Genomic DNA, 20,526 nt, shown 5'->3' on the forward strand with positions numbered 1-20,526 from the left:
TGTGTTGGGTGTGGAGCTTGCTTGGGATTTTCTCTCCCGCTACTACAGCTCTGCCCGTCCACCCCCACACCCTCACTGGCACTCTCTCTCAAAAACAAAAAAAACAAATTTCCAGTTATAAATACTTATAAATAAATAAGTCACAGGGTACTTAGGTGGCTCAGTCAGTTGAGCGTCTGATTCTTGATTTTAGCCCAGTCATGAGATCAAGGCTCAAGTTGGGCTCTGTGCTGGGCATGGAGCCTGTTTGAGATTCTTTCTCTCCCTCTGCTTCCCCCCACCTCCACTCTCACTCTCTCTCTCAAAAAAAAGTATATATACACACACACACACACACACACACATATATATATATATATATATATATATATATATATATATATATATATATATATAAAATAAATAAGTCACAGGGATGACCAGAACAGCATAGGGAATATAGTCAATATAGAATATAATGCAAAATAGAATATATACTGCAATAACTTTGTACAGGGACAGATGGTAACTACACTTATCACAGTAAGCATTTCATAATGTATTTAATTGTCAGATCACTATCTTGCAGGTCTGAAACTCATATAATATTGTATGTCAACTATACTTCAATTTAAAAATGTTTAAAAAGAAAACCGGGGGGCACCTGGGTGGCTCAGTTAAGCATCTGCCTTCAGTTCAGGTCATGATCCCAGAATCCTGGGATTGAGCCCCACATTGGGCTCCTTGCTCGGCAGGATGGGGGTCTGCTTCTCCAACACCATCTGCCCCTCTTCCTACTGGTGCACGCATGCCTCTCTCACAAATAAATGGAATCTTTAAAAAAAAAGAAAAAGAAAACCAGGGGGAAAGAAACCCCAAATACATCTATCAAAGCAAATTACATTGTGATTCAAACTGTTGCAATGTATTAACTCCTGTAAGGTCAACATTAACATATTCATTTAAGAAGTAGACAAAAATGGGCAGCCCAGAGGGGCTCAGCAGTTTAGCGCCACCTTCAGCCCAGGGCCTGATCCTGGAGACCCAGGATGGAGTTCCACATCCGGCTCCCGGCATGGAGCCTGCTTCTCCCTTCGCCTCTGTCTCTGTCTCTCTCTGTGTCTCTCATGAATAAATAAATAAAATCTTAAAAAAAAAAAAAAAAAAGAAGTAGACAAAGATGGTCATGTGAGCCCTGGATGGTTGTCTATCATTTTAGGCTCTGAAGGAATTATTAAAAATGAACTAATATACAACTGGTTATTTCTCACAACACATAACATAGTTCAAATTTCCAGGATTCAGGGACACCTGGGTGGCTCAGTGGTTGAGCATCTGCCTTTGGCTCAGTTTGTGATCTTGGGGTCCTGGGATTGAGTCCTGCATGAGGCTTCCTGCATGGAGCCTTTCTCCCTCTGTCTGTGTCTCTGCCTCTCTTTCTGTGTCTCTCATGAAGAAATAAATAAAATCTTAAAAAAAAAAAAAAACTCCCAGGATTCAAATGTATAGGTATCACAAAATGTTTTTTATTTTAGCTTCTTCATTTTATCTTATTGTTTGTGGCCTAGTTCCCTTAACAAACTGAATTTCTTCCTCTTATGAGAAACTATTACAGCTGAATTTTTACTGTATCACAATTTTGTTCACTATTAACATGGTCTAGGATTTCTAGGCATTAGGTAAGTCAAGTATGTCTAAAGATACACGTTTATCACAATTCACATTTATGTGCTGATATCTAGACATTTATATGCCTTTGATTTAATATAAGAACCTAATAACATTTTAGAGTAGAGAAAAAGATTTTCAGGTAAATCAAAACCCAAAGTTATAATATTCTGTATATTTGATACTCAATGTGCTGTTTTTTCCTTCTCCACAAATTTTAATAAACATTAATCAAAAATTTCCTATAAGCTCAAAAGGTTTGCTACTTGTTTTCTTAAGGATGTTTCCAGAAATTTGTAAGTCCATTAAAAAAAAAAAGATTTTATTTATTTATTCATGACAGACACAGAGACACAGGCAGAGGGAGAAGCAGGCTCCCTGCGGGGAGAGCTCACTGTGGGACTCAATCCCAGGACCCTGGGATCATGACCTGAGCCAAAGGCAGATACTCAGCCACTGAACCATTCAGGTGCTCCAACTTGTAAGCCCATTAACCAAAGACATAAAACCACTATTATTACATTGTAATTGAATTACATTATTTATACCATCACAAAACTGACTTATATACCAAAGCAGGTAGACTGCCTTAAAATATTCTACATATTATAGTTATGTTAAAAAATGTTTTAAGTCTGTTTTCAACCTCATACTATGGTTGAAAAAGATCCATAAGTAGCCTTAAATTTGCTTTGAAATAATACAAAATAAATACAAAGTAGGGAAATTAGTGGAGGTATATATATGAATAAGACTGATAACGTGTTGAAGTTTTTTCCTTTGTTTTTGTGAGTGCTGAAGTTTTTAAAGCTGACTAATGAATAAGTAGGGGTTCATTGTAGCATTCTCTCTAAATGTGTTTGGAAATTTTCCTTAATAAAAATGTTATTGTCTGTAATAGAGAAAATAAAGCTCCAAGTGGCTGGATTTCTGGTTCACAACAATTATTAATGCAAATGAAAAAATTATAATGAACATTAAAAGAAAGGTATACACAATAGTTTGAAACAATAGGTAAAAACAATTTTATAACTTACAAGCTTACTATCTTAGTTTTTTATAAACATGCCTGTTAAGTATGAATAACATTCATACTCACTCCAAAGTACACTTTATGAGGATGATGTTAAGATAAGCATAATAAGGTGTACAATAGATCAGGGTTAATTAGCTGATATACCAGATTAGGTTTTAATAGCAAGTCTGAAACCATCATGTCCTATGCTATATCAAAACAATTTGTAAGTTTTAGAAGCAACTAACATTAGCGTGTTAGGAAGGATCAGATTGAAACCAAACTTGTTCTTGTTTAAAAAAACACAGGGATTCCTGGGTGGCTCAGTGGTTTAGCGCCTGCCTTCGGCCCAGGGCATGATCCTGGAGTCCCTGGATCGAGTCCCACATTGGGCTTCCTGCATGGAGCCTGCCTCTCTCTCTCTCTCTCTCTGTCTCATGAATAAATAAAATATTTTTTTAAAAAAACCCACAAAGATATTAACCAATGACAAAACACCATTGCTGGTTTTGTTTTTTGTATAGCCACAGTTTTTTTTTTTTAAGATTTTATTTATTTATTCATGATAGACAGAGAGAGAGAGAGAGGCAGAGACACAGACTGAGGGAGAAGCAGGCTCCATGCAGGGAGCCCGATGCAGAACTCGATCCCGAGACTCCAGGATCATGCCCTGGGCCTAAAGCAGGCGCTAAACCGCTGAGCCACCCAGGGATCCCCTATAGCCACAGTTCTACTTAAATCCTATCCTTCCAAATCATTCACACTTTTATTTTGGGATTATTCCACTAGACTCTTTGTGGCTCTGGGCAAATCAAACTTTGACTTAGTCTAATGTCTGTAAAAGTGAGAATACCATCAGTAATACTCATTTTCCAGTTTGCTCAATATGAGAGATGTTTTAAAATGTTAAGCCATCTAATTTAAGCAGACCCAAGCAAAAGTATTTTAGGCTTATCTACATTTTTGTATTTGTCATGCTTCACTGGGTCAGACAAATCTGGTCTCAAGTTATTTAAATAGGATCAGTGATCACATAGTGATGAGAATGATGAAGTCATATGAAAATTTCATTATTTTATGCTTAGTTATACCCCATAAGGGCCTACAGGCCTACCAACATAGGACAAGCTACATGGTCAGGATCCCTAAGGGACCTTAAACTTATGGAGGCCAAATTTAAATTCTGAAGAGGAGCTAACAAGTCAAAGCAAAATAGATGTCAGCATTAATTATATTTGTTTTAAAAAAGATTTATTGATTTTAGAGGGAGAGTGTGTGTGTGCACAAGTGGGAGGAGGAGCAGAGGGAGGGAGAGACTCTTCAAGCAGTCTCCCTACTGAACACAGAGCCCTACATAGGGCTGGATCTCAGGACCTGAGCTGAAAACCAAGAGTTGGAAAGTTAACTAACTAAGCCATTCAGGTGCCCCAGAGTCAAATATTCTTTAGAAAATCATTATTTATTGAAGTTATTATATGATCGGTACATGGCAGAAAAAAAATCCACCTGCTCAAGGTAGACTGTCAAGAAACAGCCAAGTTAATGAAGATGGACCAACAATAAACAAGAACAGAGAAATGTTTATTTTTTTTAAAGATTCTTATTTTTTTTAAATTTTTATTTATTTATGATAGGCACACAGTGAGAGAGAGAGGCAGAGACACACGCAGAGGGAGAAGCAGGCTCCATGCACCGGGAGCCCGACGTGGGATTCGGTCCCGGGTCTCCAGGATCGCGCCCTGGGCCAAAGGCAGGCGCCAAACCGCTGCGCCACCCAGGGATCCCCCAGAGAAATGTTTAATATCAAGTATGGATAAGTGCTATGAAGAAACCTCAAGAAGAGCATTAGGCAGGGCAGCCCGGGTGGCCCAGCGGTTTAGGGCCTGCCTTCCGCCCGGGGCCTGATCCTGGAGACCTGGGATGGAGTCTCATGTCAGGCTCCCTGCAGGGAGCCTGCTTCTCCCTCTGCCTGCCTCTGCCTGTGTCTCTGCCTCTCCCTCTGTCTCTGTCTCTCATGAATGAATAAATAAAATCTTTAAAAAAAAAAAAAAAAGAAGAGCATTAGGCTACACAGTGATGGGGGAGGTGCATACTCCATTAAGGATAGTAAGGAAGGACCTCTCTAACAATGCAACATTTTAAACTGAATTAAGTGACAGAGAAAGCCATGCAGAGGGAAGAGTGGTCCCTAGCAGAGGAAATAGCCCAAAGACCCCAAGATAATAGCATTCCTTCGGTGGCTGTTCAAGGAACAATGAAAAATGTGTGTGTCATTCAGAGATAAAAGAGACTGAGGCCAAGGGAGAATCTGTGGTCATGATCTACAAAAAAAAATGAAAGGAAAACAAGCCGTGTCCTCCCATTTACTCTTCATATTATGCAATATGTCCACACATATTAGCATAGAGCTAGCACATCGACTAATGCTTACTATTGCCCAAACGAAAAGAGAATTGATTGCAATTGCCAAGGCCTGGACTGGAAAGGCCTAGCTAGACAGGCCTGAGTAAAAATTAGGAAACTGACCATAGCAGCCCCTAAAGCAGTCATCTAGCATGGTGCTAAAATTGAAAACAGCAGAAGTAACAACAAAGGATAAACATGTAACAAAGAAATAAGATTTTTTGGTAAGCAAATTTAGCAAAGTAGGTAATTCTTTAAGAACAAAATCTGTAGTCTCATTTGAGTTAGTGGCCGAAAAACAAAACAAAACAAAAACTCTTTTATTGGAGTACCTGTTTCTCACTGTGAAATATTTCTTCTTTTCAAAAGATAACCGCCTTCAAGTCTTTGTTCACATATCACTATTTTGATTAGCCTGCCTAGTCCAAATTATTTAATCTGCACTATCCCCCAATCCACCTTCCATTCCTCCTTACCCTGTTTTCTTTTTCTCCTATCACCTCCAAATATACTAGATAATTTAGTTATGTTTATGATTTGTTATATGTCCCATTCCACATACCTCAGCACAAATTACAGGACAGGGATTTTGGTTTTGTTCACTGATGTATCCCAAGCTCCCAAATATTTAATATATGAGAAGTGCTTGGTAAACATCTCTGAAATTCCCATACCTATGGCAACCATCCAATCTGATATAAACTCATATATCCAAATTTCTTCAAAAACTTTTCATGAGGGACACCTGGGTGGGTCAGTAGTTGAGAGTCTGCCTTTGGCTCAGGGCATGATCCTGGAGGTCTGGGATCAAGTTCCACATCAGGCTCCCTATGGGGAGCCTGCTTCTCCCTCTGCCTGTGTCTCTTTCTCTGAATTAAGAAAAAAAAAAAAGACTGGTGAGAATTTAGAGGCCCAGGGTCCCCAGCTTCATCTATCTTCCCACACCTCCTCATCCCAATTTACAGGATCTCAATGCCTTCACTTTAGCAGTAGACACCGTGAGGCAGAGTGTTCAGCTTGCGTTATAATTCAGCCAGTCATAGGATGAGGTTCTGCACTGATTTTCAGCAGTTTCAGCCCAGTGGCTACAGGAGGTAAGGCTCTCCTTCGGGACTACCTAGAAGCTCTGAGATCATTTACTCTGCCCTAGACCTGGGAATTCAAATCCCTGAGCTCATCCCTTTTTTTCACCACTTTGTCCAGCAACATTAGGAACAACCAACGTCATAATACTCATTAGTTTTCCAAAAATGTTTGAAAGTATCGCATATAGTCATTTAGCTTTTTGCTGCTTATAAGGGGATGACAAGGAGTATCCAGTGCAGATGTTTTGCATACCTCTATAAGTTCACGCCATGGACTATCAGTGCTCTCTTTATTTCTGGAGTCATCACATATTTAAATCTAATCAAATTACAGAACCAGTTGCAGAAACCCCAGGACCATTTCAGAAAACTCATCCTTAAAATTCTGCTCCTATGGAACCACTCTTGATACCAAAATTTGTATTGGTCAGTGTTCTCCAGAGAAATGGAACCATCTGTCTTCCGTATATGTGCATGTATACAAACACACATATAAATGGAATTTTAGATATATATAATGGAAGTTTATCGTGAGGAATTTGTTCGTGCAGTTATGGAGGCTGAGAAGCCTTATGATCTGCTGTTTGCAGTCTGAAGAGCCAGGAAAACTGGTGGTATAATTCAGTCTGAGTCATGAGGCCTGGGAACCAGGGGAGCCCATGGTGTAAATCTCACTTCAGGGGCAGGAGGAAATGAATGTCCCAGCTCAAGCAGGTGAGGTAGGGAAATAGGCACAAATTCCTCCTTCTCTCACCTTTTATTGTATTTAGGCTCTCGATGGATTAGATGATGCCCATTCACATTGGGAAGGGCCAACTACTTTACTGAGTCCACTGATTCAAAAGCAGATCTCACCCAAAAATAGTCTTTTTTTTTTTTTTTTAAGATTTTATTTATTTATGAGAGACATATGAGAGACTCCCCTATGGGGAGCCTGATGCGGGGCTTGATCCCAGGACCCCCCAGGACCCCGGGATTATGCCCTGAGCCAAAGGCAGACACTGAACTGCTGAGCTACCCAGTCTTCTTTACTAATGGAAGAGGTTTCCCCACCCCCAGTGGAAGCATCCCTTCTACCTCCATATGAAATAATTAGCCCTGCAATGCCTGATGAAAGAGTGATGGCTTCCCTCTGAGGCACAAGCTATGTAAAGACAATGCTGATTTTCGCTAGGACCCACTTATATCTTCTAGACCTATCACTAGGCTCAAGTCCCAGCAGCCCCTAAAGGTGAGGTACAAGGTGTTAGGTCTATGACAAAGCGTGTTACAGTCAAAAAGAACTACCTGAATTTCTATTTTATACAGACATAAATCTGAGGACCATGAATGTGGGAATGGGTGTGTGTGTGTGTATCTGATGGTGGTTTGATCAGGCCAAATTTATTGACATGGGCTCGCTAAGCAGAGGTTCTGCATTTATTTAATGCTGCAATTTAGGAGGTTAGAAAAGGCTCTGGCAGTTTGGTTGGCTAGTTGAAAAATGGACTAAGGGATGCCTGGGTGGCTCAGTGGTTGAGTGTGTCTGCCGTTGGCCCAGGGCGTGATCCTGGAGACCCGGGATCGAGTCCCACATCGGGCTCCCTGCAGGGAGCCTGCGTCTCCCTTTGCCTGTGTCTCTGCCTCTCTCTCTGTGTGTCTCTCATGAATAAATAAATAAAATCTTTAAAAAAAAAAAAAGAAAAGAAAAATGGACTAAAAAGTGGCCACCATAAGCGAACTGGAAATGCCAGTATGCCTTGGTTTAATGCAGAGGAAGGGCTTCAAAGGCTTATGGAGATTAGAATGTTCCAGTAGATTTGTCAAGATGTACTGCTGGGAAGGTCCAGAACACATGCCTTTCACCAATACTGTGAGGAATAAATAAATTTGTGAAGGGAGTCCTATTATCTTTGAAGAGCTCTATGACCACCCTTCTCTGAGGACCAAATCTCATCACAAAAACTGCACCAATTAATTGGGAAACCTAAATACATGAGAATAATTAGATTCCAGGATGGCTGGGGCCAAAAGTTACTCAATCACCAAAGGCAAGGTAGACATGGTTACTGTAATGGAAAGCAGAGTCAAAGCAGAAATCAGAACAGTCTGAATCCTGTAGACCTATATTTTTGATTACGGTGTTCTTGAAAGTGAGATAGAAAGACTACCAAATTCTTAATCTGTAGAAGTACAAAATTTCTAGGTCAAGTGAACAAAAGCCTAATTCAAATAATAAAAACAGCCCTTAAGTCAATTCCCAGACATGGGTCAGACTGCAAACTCAGTACCCTTTGAACAAAGGGGAGGCCAGATCTCCTTGAGGGAGAACCACAGTACATTACTGAAAATGTACACTGTTATTCCTTCTCCCCACGTTCCCCAAAGGGACCTATGTATATGGCCCTTTACCAAGGTAACTGTACATCACAGAAAAGGAAATAACGTCAGACCTTTCAGGAACTCCTGGATGTGGGCTATAATCTGACACTAATTTCAGGAGATCCAAAAGATCACTGTAGCCCACTAGTCAAGAGTAGGGGCTTATGGAGGTTAGGCTCAAGTCCATCTCATGGTGGACCCAGCAGGTCCTTGAACCTATTTTATGGTTATCTCCCTAGTTTGAGAAGGCATAATTGGAATGACAAAAATAGCAGCTCAGAGAATCCCTATGCTAATTCCCTGACCTGTGGAGTGAGGGTTTTTGTGGAAGGTAAGCCCAAGTGGACATCATTAGAACTTCCTCTACCTCAAAATATATTAAGCCCAAAGCAATACCAAATCCCTAGAGGGACTGCAGAGATTGGTCCTTGCCACTCATCTCTATTTGGCTTATGCAGAAGATGGAAGGGTCTTGGAAAATGACCGCAGATTACTGAATATTTAACCAGGTGGCGAATCCAACTGTAGCTTCTATAGCAGATGTGGCTTCACTGCTTGAACAAATTATAACACATTCCCTAGTACCTGGTATGTAGCTATAGCTATAGATCTGGCAAATTCCTTTTTCTCCATACCTGCCCATAAATACTTTGCTTTCAGCAGGCAACGCCAGCGATACACCTTACTGTCTTACCTCAGGGTTGTGTTAACTCTCTACCCCTATGTCATAATTGAGTTCAGAGATCTTGATCACCCTTCTCTTCCACAGGGTATCACACTGGCCTATTACACCGATTATATTAATGCTGCTTGGACATAATGAGCAAGAAGTAGTACCTACTCCAGACTTACTGGTAGGACATTTGCATATCACAGCATGGGAAATAAATCAGACTAAAATTAAGGGACATTCTACTTCACTGAAATTCTAGGGGTCCAGTGGTATACAATATGTTAGGATATCCTTACTAAAGTGAGGGATAGGTAGATTGTTATCTCTGGCCTTCATACAATCAAGAAAGATGCATAAGACGCATCTTTTGGAGTCTGGAGGCAACATATTCTCTACTTGGGTGTATTACTCTGGCCCATTTACTGAGTGACCCAAAACTGTTAGTTTTGAGTGACAATAAAGGCTGTAGCCCCACATCAGGCTCCCTGCCCTATGGGGAGCCTGCTTCTCCTTCTCCCTTTGCCTGCCTTGCCTCCTGCTTGTGCTTGTTCTTTCTCTGTCAAATAAATAAATAAAATCTTTTAAAAATTAAATTAAAAACAAAACAACAACAACAAAAAAAAACAAAGGCTGTATAACAGGTCCAGCTGCTGTGCCAGTTATTCTGCCATTTGGCCATAATGATCCAACAGACCCATCGGTCATTAAGGTGTCAGTAACAGGGGTGCCTGGGTGGCTCGGTGGTTGAGCACCTGCCTTTGGTTCAGGCTGTGATCCTGGGGTCCTGGGATTCAGTCTCTCATCAGGCTGCTTCTGCTAGACAAGGGACACACAGGGAACCTGCTTCTCTCTCTGCCTGCGTCTCTGCCTCTGTGTGTCTCTCATGAATGAATAAATACAATCTTAAAAAAAAATTGTCAGTAACAGATAGGGATGCTGTTCAGAGCTTTTGGCTGGCCTCTGTAGGTGAACTACAATCACAGACCTTTAGGATTTGGAGCAAGACCCTGCTATCATCTACAGATAACTACACTCTTTTTGAAAAACCACTCTTGACCTGTTACTAGGCCTCATTGAAACCGAACGTTTAACCATGGGCCCCGCCCCCAAGTAATCACAGGACCCAAGATACCCATCATGAACTGGGTATTCTCTGATCCACCAAGCCATGCTGGGCATGCACAGCAAACTCCGTCATCAAATGGAAGTGGCATATACATGACTGGACCCAAGGGGGCCTCGAAGGCACAAGTTACATTAAGAAATGGCCCAGGGGTGCCTGGCTAGGTCAGTGTGTAAACCATGCTACTCTTGATCTCAGGGTTGTAGGTTCAAACCCCACGTTGTGTGTAGAGATTACTTAAAAATAAAACCTTGGGCAGCCTGGGTGGCTCAGCAGTTTAGCACCGCCTTCAGCCCAGGGTGTGATCCTGGAGACCTGGGATCAAGTCCCACGTCGGGCTCCCTGCATGGAGCCTGCTTCTCCCTCTGCCTGTGTCTCTGCCTCTCTGTCTCATGAATAAATAAAATCTTTAAAAAATAAAATAAAATAAAATAAAATCTTTTTAAAAAGTGTCCTATATGCCCACGGTCCCCATTCCTGCCCTACGGCCTTCTTTCTCCCAGGCTGTACCTTTGTTAAGTACCCTTACAATCAGTTGACAGAGGAAGAAAAGTCTGTCACTTATAAACTGGGCCCAGTTTTAAGTAATCCAAGATATTTAAGCACCACCTAAGGTAGACAGCTACAGTAGTTACAGTCCCTCTCTGGGATATCTCTGAAGAACAGTGGTAATGGGAAATCCTCCCCATGGGCAGAAAACGACATACCTGGATATCCATTTTGCTTGAAAAGAGAAATGGCCAGATGAGCAATTATATACTGATTCATGTGCTGTGGCCAATGGTGTGGCTGGATGGCCAGGGGCTTGGAAAGAACATAATTGGAAAATGGGTGACAAAGAATGCTATATGGATATATGCCTGAATGGGCAAAAAAAAACTGAAGGTATTTGTTTTCTATGTGAATGCTTACCAAAGGGTGACCTCAGCAGAGGAGAATTTTAATCAAGTGGATAGAATGACCTGGTCTGTGGATACCAGAGAGCCTCCTTTCCCAGCTACCCCTAATGAACAAAGTGGCCATGGTGGCAGGGATGGATGTCATGCAGAGGCTCCAAGGCTGATGTGGTTATGGCCACTTCTAAGTACCCAAACTGCCAGCAAAAGATACCAACACGGAGCCCCTGGGATGGCACCATTTTCCAGGGTGATCAGACAACTACCTGGTAATAGACTGACTACACTGAACAACTTCCATCATGGAAGGAGCAACACTTTGTTCCTACTTGAATAGATACTCTGGATATGGATTTTCTTTTCTGTTTTCAGTGATTCTGCCAAAACTATTATCTGCGGACTTAGGGAATGCCAATACCTGATCCACCATTATGGTATTCCTACCACAGCATTGCTTCTGATTAAGAAATTCACTTCACAGCAAAAGTAGTGCAACAGTGAGCCCATTCTTATGAAGTTCACTGGTCTTACCATGTTCCCCATCAACTGAAGCAGCTGGCTTCACAGAATGGTGGAATAGCCCTTTGAAGACTTCTTTAGTACCAGCTAGGTGGCAATACCTTAAGAACTGGGGCAAGGTTCTCCAGAAGGCTGTATATGCTCTGAATCAGCATCCTGTTGCCTAGTACTCTTTCTCTGATACCTAGGATTCATGGGCACAGGAGTCAAGGGGTAGACTGGGAGTGTCACCACTCATTAACATCCCTAGTGAACCACTAGCCAAATTTTTACTTCCTGTTTCAGTGACTTTATGCTCTGCTGGCCTAGAGGTCTGATGTCTAGCAGGAGGAAGGCTTCATCAGAAGATCCAATAATGATTCTATTGGACGGTAAGTTAAGATTTCCATTTGGCCACTGTGAGCTGCTCATGGTACTGAACCAACAGGTAAAGAAAGGAGTTACAGTGTTGGATGGGGTGAATGATCCTATCAAGAGGAAACTGAAATACTCCACAATGGAAATAATGATGAGTATGTCTAAAATACAGGAGGTCCCTTAAGGAGACGCTCCAGTATTACCATGCCCTATCATTAAAGTCAATGGAAAACCACAACTAAATCCAAGCAGGACTAGTAATGGTACAGACCTTTAGAAGTGAAGGATGGATGGGTCATCCCACCAGATAAAGAACCACAACCAGCTGAGATACTTACTGAAGACAGAGAGAATGGGTAGTGGAAGAGGCTGTTTTAATACCAGCTATGAGCATGTAACCAGTTAAAGAAACAAGGACTGCAACTGTCATGAGTATTTCCTCCTTATTTTTCTTATGTTTTTGTGCATCTGTGTGTGTATATCTTTCCTCTGATTTCCTTATCATATAAGGTGTAACTAATTTTCTATTATAATATAGTATAGCATCTCTAATTTTACATCATAGTATCTAAGTTATGGAAATTAGGAAGAGTAAACATCATCCAAGGCCTTAATCTGCTCTCCCGGGGAAGGGATTAGCATGTTTTCAGTTGTATACAGATAGTTATATCATGTTAGAAGAAATTATGATCCTGTTATCTTTATTTAGAGATTAAGTACAGTTTAAAGTGATTCCCATAGGTATAAGGGCACCTAGGTGGTATAGTCAGTTGAGAACCAACATTTGGTTTTGGCTCAGGTCATGATATTAGGGTTGTGAGATAGAACTCAGCATGGGGCTCCATGCTCAGCAGAGTCTGCTTAAGGCTCTCTCTCCCTCTGCCCTTCCCTCCACCATCTCCCTAAAATAAATACTTTTTTTTTTTTAAATAAAGAGATGCCTACAGGTATAAAGTTAATAAAGGGTGGATGTGTCTGATGGTTCATTTTATTTGTCACTTTCACTGGCCACAGGATACCCAGATTAAGCACTGTTCTGACTCCTTTTCCCCAGAAGGAATCTGCCCTGTTTCCTGCCTTACTGTTTGAGCTGGGACACCTCATCTCATTTTTCTCCTGCCCTCAGATTTGTATCATAGATTCCCCTGGTTCTCAGGCCTTAGGAAAATAATCTTATTATAACACATTTTTGCTCATAATCATTATCATCATTATCTTTCCCCAAAGCCTTTCAAAGCTTCCTATTCAGATGTAGAGGCTATATCCAAAGGCCTGTCATCAAAGTCCTCTAAAACCTAGCATGAACACACTGTGGTAGAGTGTTACCCTGGTGACCTCCCCAATGAAACACACCTTTGTACGGTCTCTCCCCCATAACTCTGCACTGGTCTCAGGACTACTTTGACCAGTAGTAGCCTGTGGCAGAAGAGAGGCCATGCCAGTTCAAAGATCAGCCCTTAACTGGCCTAGCAGGGGTCACTCCCTCCCTCCTTGTAACACTTGCTCTTGGAAGGCCCTCTTCATGCTAATCCTCTATTCCACTCATGCAGTGTGAACAATAATTCAGATCAGTTGTATGCAATACATCTGACAAAGGCTTCCATGATCTCCTTGAACTTTACCTAATTTTTCCTTCTAAGTCTTCCAAGTATTTTTGTAACTCTTAAAAAGAAACAAATATTCTCCCTAGTAGTACCATCATTTAATTCATTTGCTGAATAATTAAACAGGTACTTACAATGTGCCAGACATTGCTCTAAGTGTGACAATAAGGCTAATATTCTATATGCTATTCTATATACTACAGACGTGGATATCATTCTAAACACTTTTCTGGTTACCTCATTTAATTCTCAAGAACTCTAAAAAGTATCCTCATTTAATACAAGGAACCTCAGGCACAAAATGAATAAGAAACATTTTTAACATCATACTGCAAGTGGAGTCAAAATATAACCCCCCAAATTCCGACTTCAAAGTTTATGCTATCAACCACTACTCTAGACTGCCTTCTACACATGTGAACAAGACAGACAAGATTTCTGTTCTCATGGAACATGCATTCTATTCATGGTAGTGGGAAGAGGAAAGAGTAGTTATAAAGGGTATGTATAAATCTACAAAATTACCTCAGAGAGTGATAATGCTACGAAGAAAATAATGCTCTATGATATGATGCAGTGATGAGAAGTTACTTTAGTTACTTTAGATGGGGGAGCCAGAGAAGGCCTTTGTGAGGTGGTAACACCCAGGAGAAGACGTGGATGTCCAGAAGAAGTGGCAGAGCAAGACTTGTGAAGAGAATACCAAATAAAGAGAACAGCCCATGCAAAATTCCTAGGATACAAATCATTTTAATCTTAGCATGTTTCAGGAACAGACATAATAAAGTCAGTGCAGCTGAAGGATGGTAGGTAGAGGAAGTAGAATGATGAGGCTGAGAATTAGCTGAGGTTCAGATCACATAGTGCTTTGTAGGCCATGATACAGACTTTGGATTTCCCTGAGTAACATCAGAAGGTTTTTTTGGTTTGCTTTTGTTTTTAAAATGTTATTTATTTATTTATTCATGAGAGATACAGAGAGAAGCAGAGACACAGGCAGAGGGAGAAGCAGGCTTCCTGTGGAGAGACTGATAAGGGATTTGATCCCAGGACCCCAGGATCGATCACGACCTAAGCCAGAGGCAGATGATCAACCACTGAGCCACCCAAGAGCCCAACACTGGAAAGTTTTAAGCTGGGTAACAACATTACCTGATTTATATTTTGCAATGTTACCTGGCTGTTAACAATTAATAAACTCTAGAAGGGCTAAGATGGAAGCAAGGGAACCAACAGGAAGCAAATGCCATAGTCCATGTGGGAAATTATGGATATGGAGATCAAACTACCAGGATTTACTGAGGCAATGAATATGGGAGGAAAGAAACGAATCACAGATGGCTCCAATCTTTTGGGTCTGCACTACTAAGCAAATAGTGGTATTATTAACTGAAGTCAGGAAAGGTTAAAGGTGGACCAGGTTGAAGGGTTAATGTGAAAATCATGTTTGGGACATAATATGTTTGAAATATCTACTCAATACCCAAGTGGAGATGATAGGGAGGCAGCTAGCTAGATATGATTATAGAGATATCAATTTGAAAATTGTTTGATATACACAGCAAATTCATCTAGAATGAGGAGAGAAGGAAAAAGGATGGAACTCCAAGCCCTTGGGCACTTCAACATTTAGAAGCCAAGTAGAAGGACGCTTGGGTGGCTCAGCAGTTGAGTGTCTGCCTTCGGCTCAGGGGGTGGTCCTGGGGTCGAATCCCAAGTCAGGCTCCCTGCATGAAGCCTGCTTCTCCCTCTGCCTATGTCTCTGCCTGTGTGTGTGTCTCTAATGAATAAATAAAATCTTTAAGAAAAAAAACAAAAAAAAGCCAAGTAAAGAGGCACCAAGTCACCCCTCTGGATCACAAGTTCTTTGAAACACAAGATTGTGTCTTTTTCATTTTTTGGTGCCCCACAGAAAAGTTAGCTCACTAACAGAAACTCAAAGATGCTCAGTATATTCTAATGAATAAATGTCATTTGATTTCTCAAGCTTTCACTGCAGAAATATAATACCTGAGGATAAAGGCAACAGCATCTCATATATTGTGGGCACTCAAGTATTTGTTTAATGAATGAAAAAATTAGACTAGGTTTTGCTAGATACATTTTAGTATTCATCGTTCCAAAGAGCACAGCAAGGAAAGGGAGAAAGCAAGCAGCAGCCTCCATCTTCACACTTCTAACCAATCATAATCACAAATAATCCCTAAACCCTTCATCTTGGTTCCCATTACAGATTAGAGGGGGGAGATGGAGGAAATGGCAGTAAAGGCTGCGGCATCAAGAAAAGGGATTCCAATTCCCACACTAACTCAAGAGTTCAGGCCTTCATGTCAAAAATATGTATTAAGCACCAACTGTATGTCAGGTATCAGAGTAAGTACCAGGTATACAGCAGTAAGCAAAACAATGTCCCTCAAAGCACTTATCCTAAGAGAAAGGTATATATTATATAAATAGCACATAGGTATAAAATTGAATTTAAAAAGTACAGTAAAATGTACCATGAAAACATCCATACCATTGCACAAAACAACATGGGACAGAGCTTGAAAGGCAGTAGGTTTCTGACATGAGATCCTTACAAGTCAGGTTAAGAGGTGGGAAAAGGGGGAGTTATCTAGGTGGAGGTAACAGCATGTATCAGAGTTTTAAGGAAGGAAGGAAAGGAATTTAGAATGGCCCAAAGAATTTAAAATGGGCGAGTAAATGCAGGGCCATGTACGTCATATCACAAATTTTAAAAAACTTGACCCTAAGATGCAGAAGTAGCCACACTAAGCAAAGGAGCAACATGATCAAACTAGTAAATTTATGTTTAAAAAAAAAATCAGTCTGAATTCTATGAGATGTTTCTCATAGAAAAACTGAGGGAAGGAAAGAAAAGGTTCATGATTATTTAGTTTGGAGGCTACTGCAGTTATTGTAAAAAAAAAAAAAAAAATGGTGGCTTGGATCAGAGTAGAACAGTGGAAGCAAAAGAAGTAGACAACTGCAAGATACATTTAAGAAAGAAAAATGCCAATAGGGCTTGGTGACTGAGCACACATAACCCCCAGGTCCTGACCTGAGCAACAAGATGTACAAAGGTGTGACTTACAGGCCTCCCTAGAGAAGTAGAGGTGGAGTAGTAGGTGCAGAGAGCATGAGCTCATCACTAAATGGCTGTCATATACCCAAGTAAAGGCTCAGAGAGGTAGATAGCTAGTTATGTAATTAGGTGATGAGAACAGTTTGGACCTTAGACATATACGTAGGCACCACCAGAGATGATATTTAAAGTCACAGGCATGGATGTAATTATCCTCAAGAGGAAGCACAAGAAATTCTATCAAACCAAAGCACTGAAAAAATAACAATGTGTAGATATCAGAAGAGTAAGAATTAGTGGACAACAGGGAAAAGCAGTGGGTCAGAAAGGTACAAGGAAACCAGCAAAGCACAATCCTATGGAAGTGAAAGAAAGCACATTTCCATCAGGACAAAAATAGTAAATTGTGACATGAACACTGAAATAAAGACACTAATGATACTCAGTCAACCATAAAAGCTCATTCAATCCATAAGGTAGTCAGACTGCATTGTTAGACTATCTTACTATGAAGCAGTGCAGCATAATTTAACATGCAGGCTCCAGATCCACAAGGTCTAGGTTTAAATCCTAGCTCCCCTACTTAACTAGCTAAGCAGCTGTAAGTATATTATACTTAATTCCACTTTCACTTAGTATATATTTAATGTCTCTGTGCCTTAGTTTCCTCATTCACAAAAGGAAGGTAAAAATAATACCCATCTAAAAGAACTGTTAACACTAAGTGTGTGTATGTATATGTATATGCTCATCACTTAAAATAGTGGCAGTACAAATCAGTTCAGTAAATGATAGCTATTATTACTCACAACATCGTTCCTATGGGAAAATACTTTCCGAACAAAAGAAGTTTGTTTGAAATAACCTTTCACTAATTTGGGACTGTCCCTGCTCCCCATAAATTGTGATCTTACAAGGTCTTTTTCCAAAAGCCTTGAGGGGAACTCTAGATTTAAAATTTACTCAAAATGTCCTTAATATGGTAGCTGACCAGGGGTTTTCTGGGTTGTTTTGTTTTGTTTTAGAGAGAGAAAGCAAGTGTGGGGTGGGGTGGGATGGGGAGGGCAGAGGGAGATAGGCTCTTAAGCAGGACTGATGTCCAGCATGGAGCCCAACTAAGAGTGCCATCTCACGACCCCAAGGATCATGACCTGAGGTGAAATTAAGAGTGGGATGCCTAACTGACTGAGCCACCCGGGTGCCCCAGCAGCTGACCAGTTTTAGAGAAGCTAATCATTTTGTTTCGTTTTGGTTTTTGGAGGGGTACCTATCCCCCTCATTACACATTCATGCTGTGATGAGAAAGAACTTATATATTTGGACATTTAAAAAACTAATAGCAAAAAAAACCAGGCTGTTTCAAATAACAAAGTTACAAAAAAAAAGTCTATTTCAAACAAAGTGTCTTTATTTCGTCACTTTCTAGTGCATATTTGAATACAAGCATATTTATCATTAAATAATGAAACAGCCTCTAGATGTTCTGTGCAAGATACACATTCACAGGTAGAGAAACGGAAGCAGATCTGCAGCTTCCAGAGGATCATCTTATTATCAAAAATATGCAAAGGTATTACTAGGCTCTAAGCTCCACAAAAAGTATTTCCAACTGCATCACGATAGGCAAAGGTATGCTCATTTGGTCCCTAAAACTAAGAACACAAATAAATGGAGACTTGTGAGACCAATTTTTATCCTCAAATTTCCCAGTGACTTAGCAAGTACTAGTTCAGAAATATTTGGAAAACTCTCTGTACGCCCTAAGGTAAAATGTTGGGGTTTCCCTGTAGCAGTTTGTTTTTTAATTGTTAAAACAACAGAAATACCTAATACGTGTTGGAGCTGTTATACAAAAAAAAGTATTATTTCAGGGTAATAAGAAATTGTTTACCATGTTCTTTCCCCATGAACTAGTGAAAACACTCCATTTCAGGATCAAGCAAAGACACAAAGTAGGGACACGTCAGTAACAACTGAATGTCATTACCATCTGTTAGCTTCTGAATAGGTTACTGGAAACAAGGTGACAGACAAGCTAATTCTTTATGGATAAGTATCCATATCACATCATCACAACTAGTACTCATTTGCACCTTCAAGAAGAAACTGCCACAAAGGGGAACAAAAACATTCAACTGATATATGAATTATGAAAAAGCTTTTTAAAATATTATAAAAAATATGAATAAGCTTCTGAAAATGCAGAATAATACTTAAAGACAGGCCATATTTCAGATTCAGTATTTTCTATATAACTGAAATGAAAGAGGACATCGCACAATTTGAAGAATAAAATGAGGTACAATTAAGAAGTGTGTAGTCCTGTACAGATGGCCTGATCCTAACACAAGATGTTAACAAAGCAAGTTGGTGGGGGAGGGGGAAAGCCTGCATTTTCTATGCTAAAATTTGGCTGACTCCACCCCTAAATACATATTTTTTTTTAGGGGGGGCTTAGCATTTAAGAATCAATAACTTCCAAAAACAGAAAATAAATCTCTTTTAGAGTATGTGTTCCAAATGAATCTACTTACTGTTTTCAAATGTGTTTGGGAAGTCATTCTTTGTTACTTTGATAAATAACATTTGGAAAATATGACAAGTAGATTTTAGTTTCTTGCCTCAGAAGTATTCTGCTAAAAGAAATAACAGAAATAACTAAGTAGAATTTGTTCCATTTACCTAATAAAACACTTTTCATTTATAACATAAAAAATGCTGCACAAATACCTATCATTATTGTTCACGGAAGAGAAAGTAGTTTTAAATTGTAAATCATCACACTCAATGCAAAAGCTACTTGAAAAACAACAGTCGAATTAGCATCAAAAAAAATTTTTTTCTTAGCACCAAAAAAAAAAAAAAAAGGAAAAGTGCCAAGCATCTTTCATAAAACTCCTTCAAATGTCTTAATTGCATATAATACAAAGTTATGACTATATCTGAAAAGTTTCAGCAATTATTTAGCTCCAGATTGGCACATCACACTATTATTCTTTTTTAAAACCCAGCTCTTTTTAAACAAAGGACCTAAAATTTTCTGAGAAAGCTTGTTTCCCTTTTCTTGAATCAAATTTTTCTCCTCCTCTCTCAATCATCCCACGGTACTATTTAAGACAAAGACCAGCTACTCTTCACACATGGTTTTCCAAATCGCGAAGGTGGAACTTTGATAAAAACAAAGGAGATAACCTAGAACACCATAATATATAAAGCAAAAAAAAAAAAAAAAAGTTCACTTGTGTCGTGACAATAGTGAAGAAATCTGATGAGATCATAAAGCCACGGAGCTTCCTGTTGGTAGCTGAGGATGAAGTCATTAGCAACCCAGGATTCCCTGGTCCTTGTAATCAGAGGCTGCACCTACCAGATTCTGCATTGTTTGGCAGAGGTGGCTTTAAAACACCCCGCTCCCGAATCGTCCAAAGCAGACCACGCCTTCCAGTGATCATTCGAATGGACCATTTCACAGTGTGCCACTACTACCCATTTCCCGAGAGCTTAAATATCTAGTAAGAGTCAACATTTTAGATTCCCTTGGTCATGATGGAGCAAAGATGAACTCTTGAACCCCGCGCTACGTTCAGAAGCCCAGATGGAGAAGCCTGCATGCTTCGGTTCTTCAAAACCTTTATGGCCTTCACTGACCACCCCCCACCCCCACGCCCCGGTCCAATTTCTTCCCAACTCTCAGTCACCCCAAGACACGAGGCAAAAAAAAAAAAAAAAAAAGACTCCTTACTTCCTGCTGTTGC

General features: G+C 40.1%; 1 protein-coding gene across 2 annotated transcripts in view; it reads right to left on the minus strand.

Moving 5' to 3' along the window:
* The window catches only part of QSER1 (glutamine and serine rich 1), a 74,045-nt gene that overhangs the window by 52,216 nt on the left and 1,303 nt on the right, over positions 1 to 20,526 (minus strand). Inside the window, exon 1 of one of the 2 annotated variants that reach the window (XM_041721637.1) lies at positions 19,306 to 19,383. The exons of the other annotated variant lie outside the window; for it this stretch is intronic. The gene's annotated coding sequence lies outside the window, so the exon portion shown is untranslated. Of the gene's footprint in view, positions 1 to 19,305; positions 19,384 to 20,526 lie in introns of those variants that run through there. 2 annotated transcript variants of the gene reach the window in all.

Source organism: Vulpes lagopus, chromosome 11 (assembly GCF_018345385.1).
Source record: "Vulpes lagopus strain Blue_001 chromosome 11, ASM1834538v1, whole genome shotgun sequence".
Classification (NCBI taxonomy): Eukaryota; Metazoa; Chordata; class Mammalia; order Carnivora; family Canidae; genus Vulpes; species Vulpes lagopus.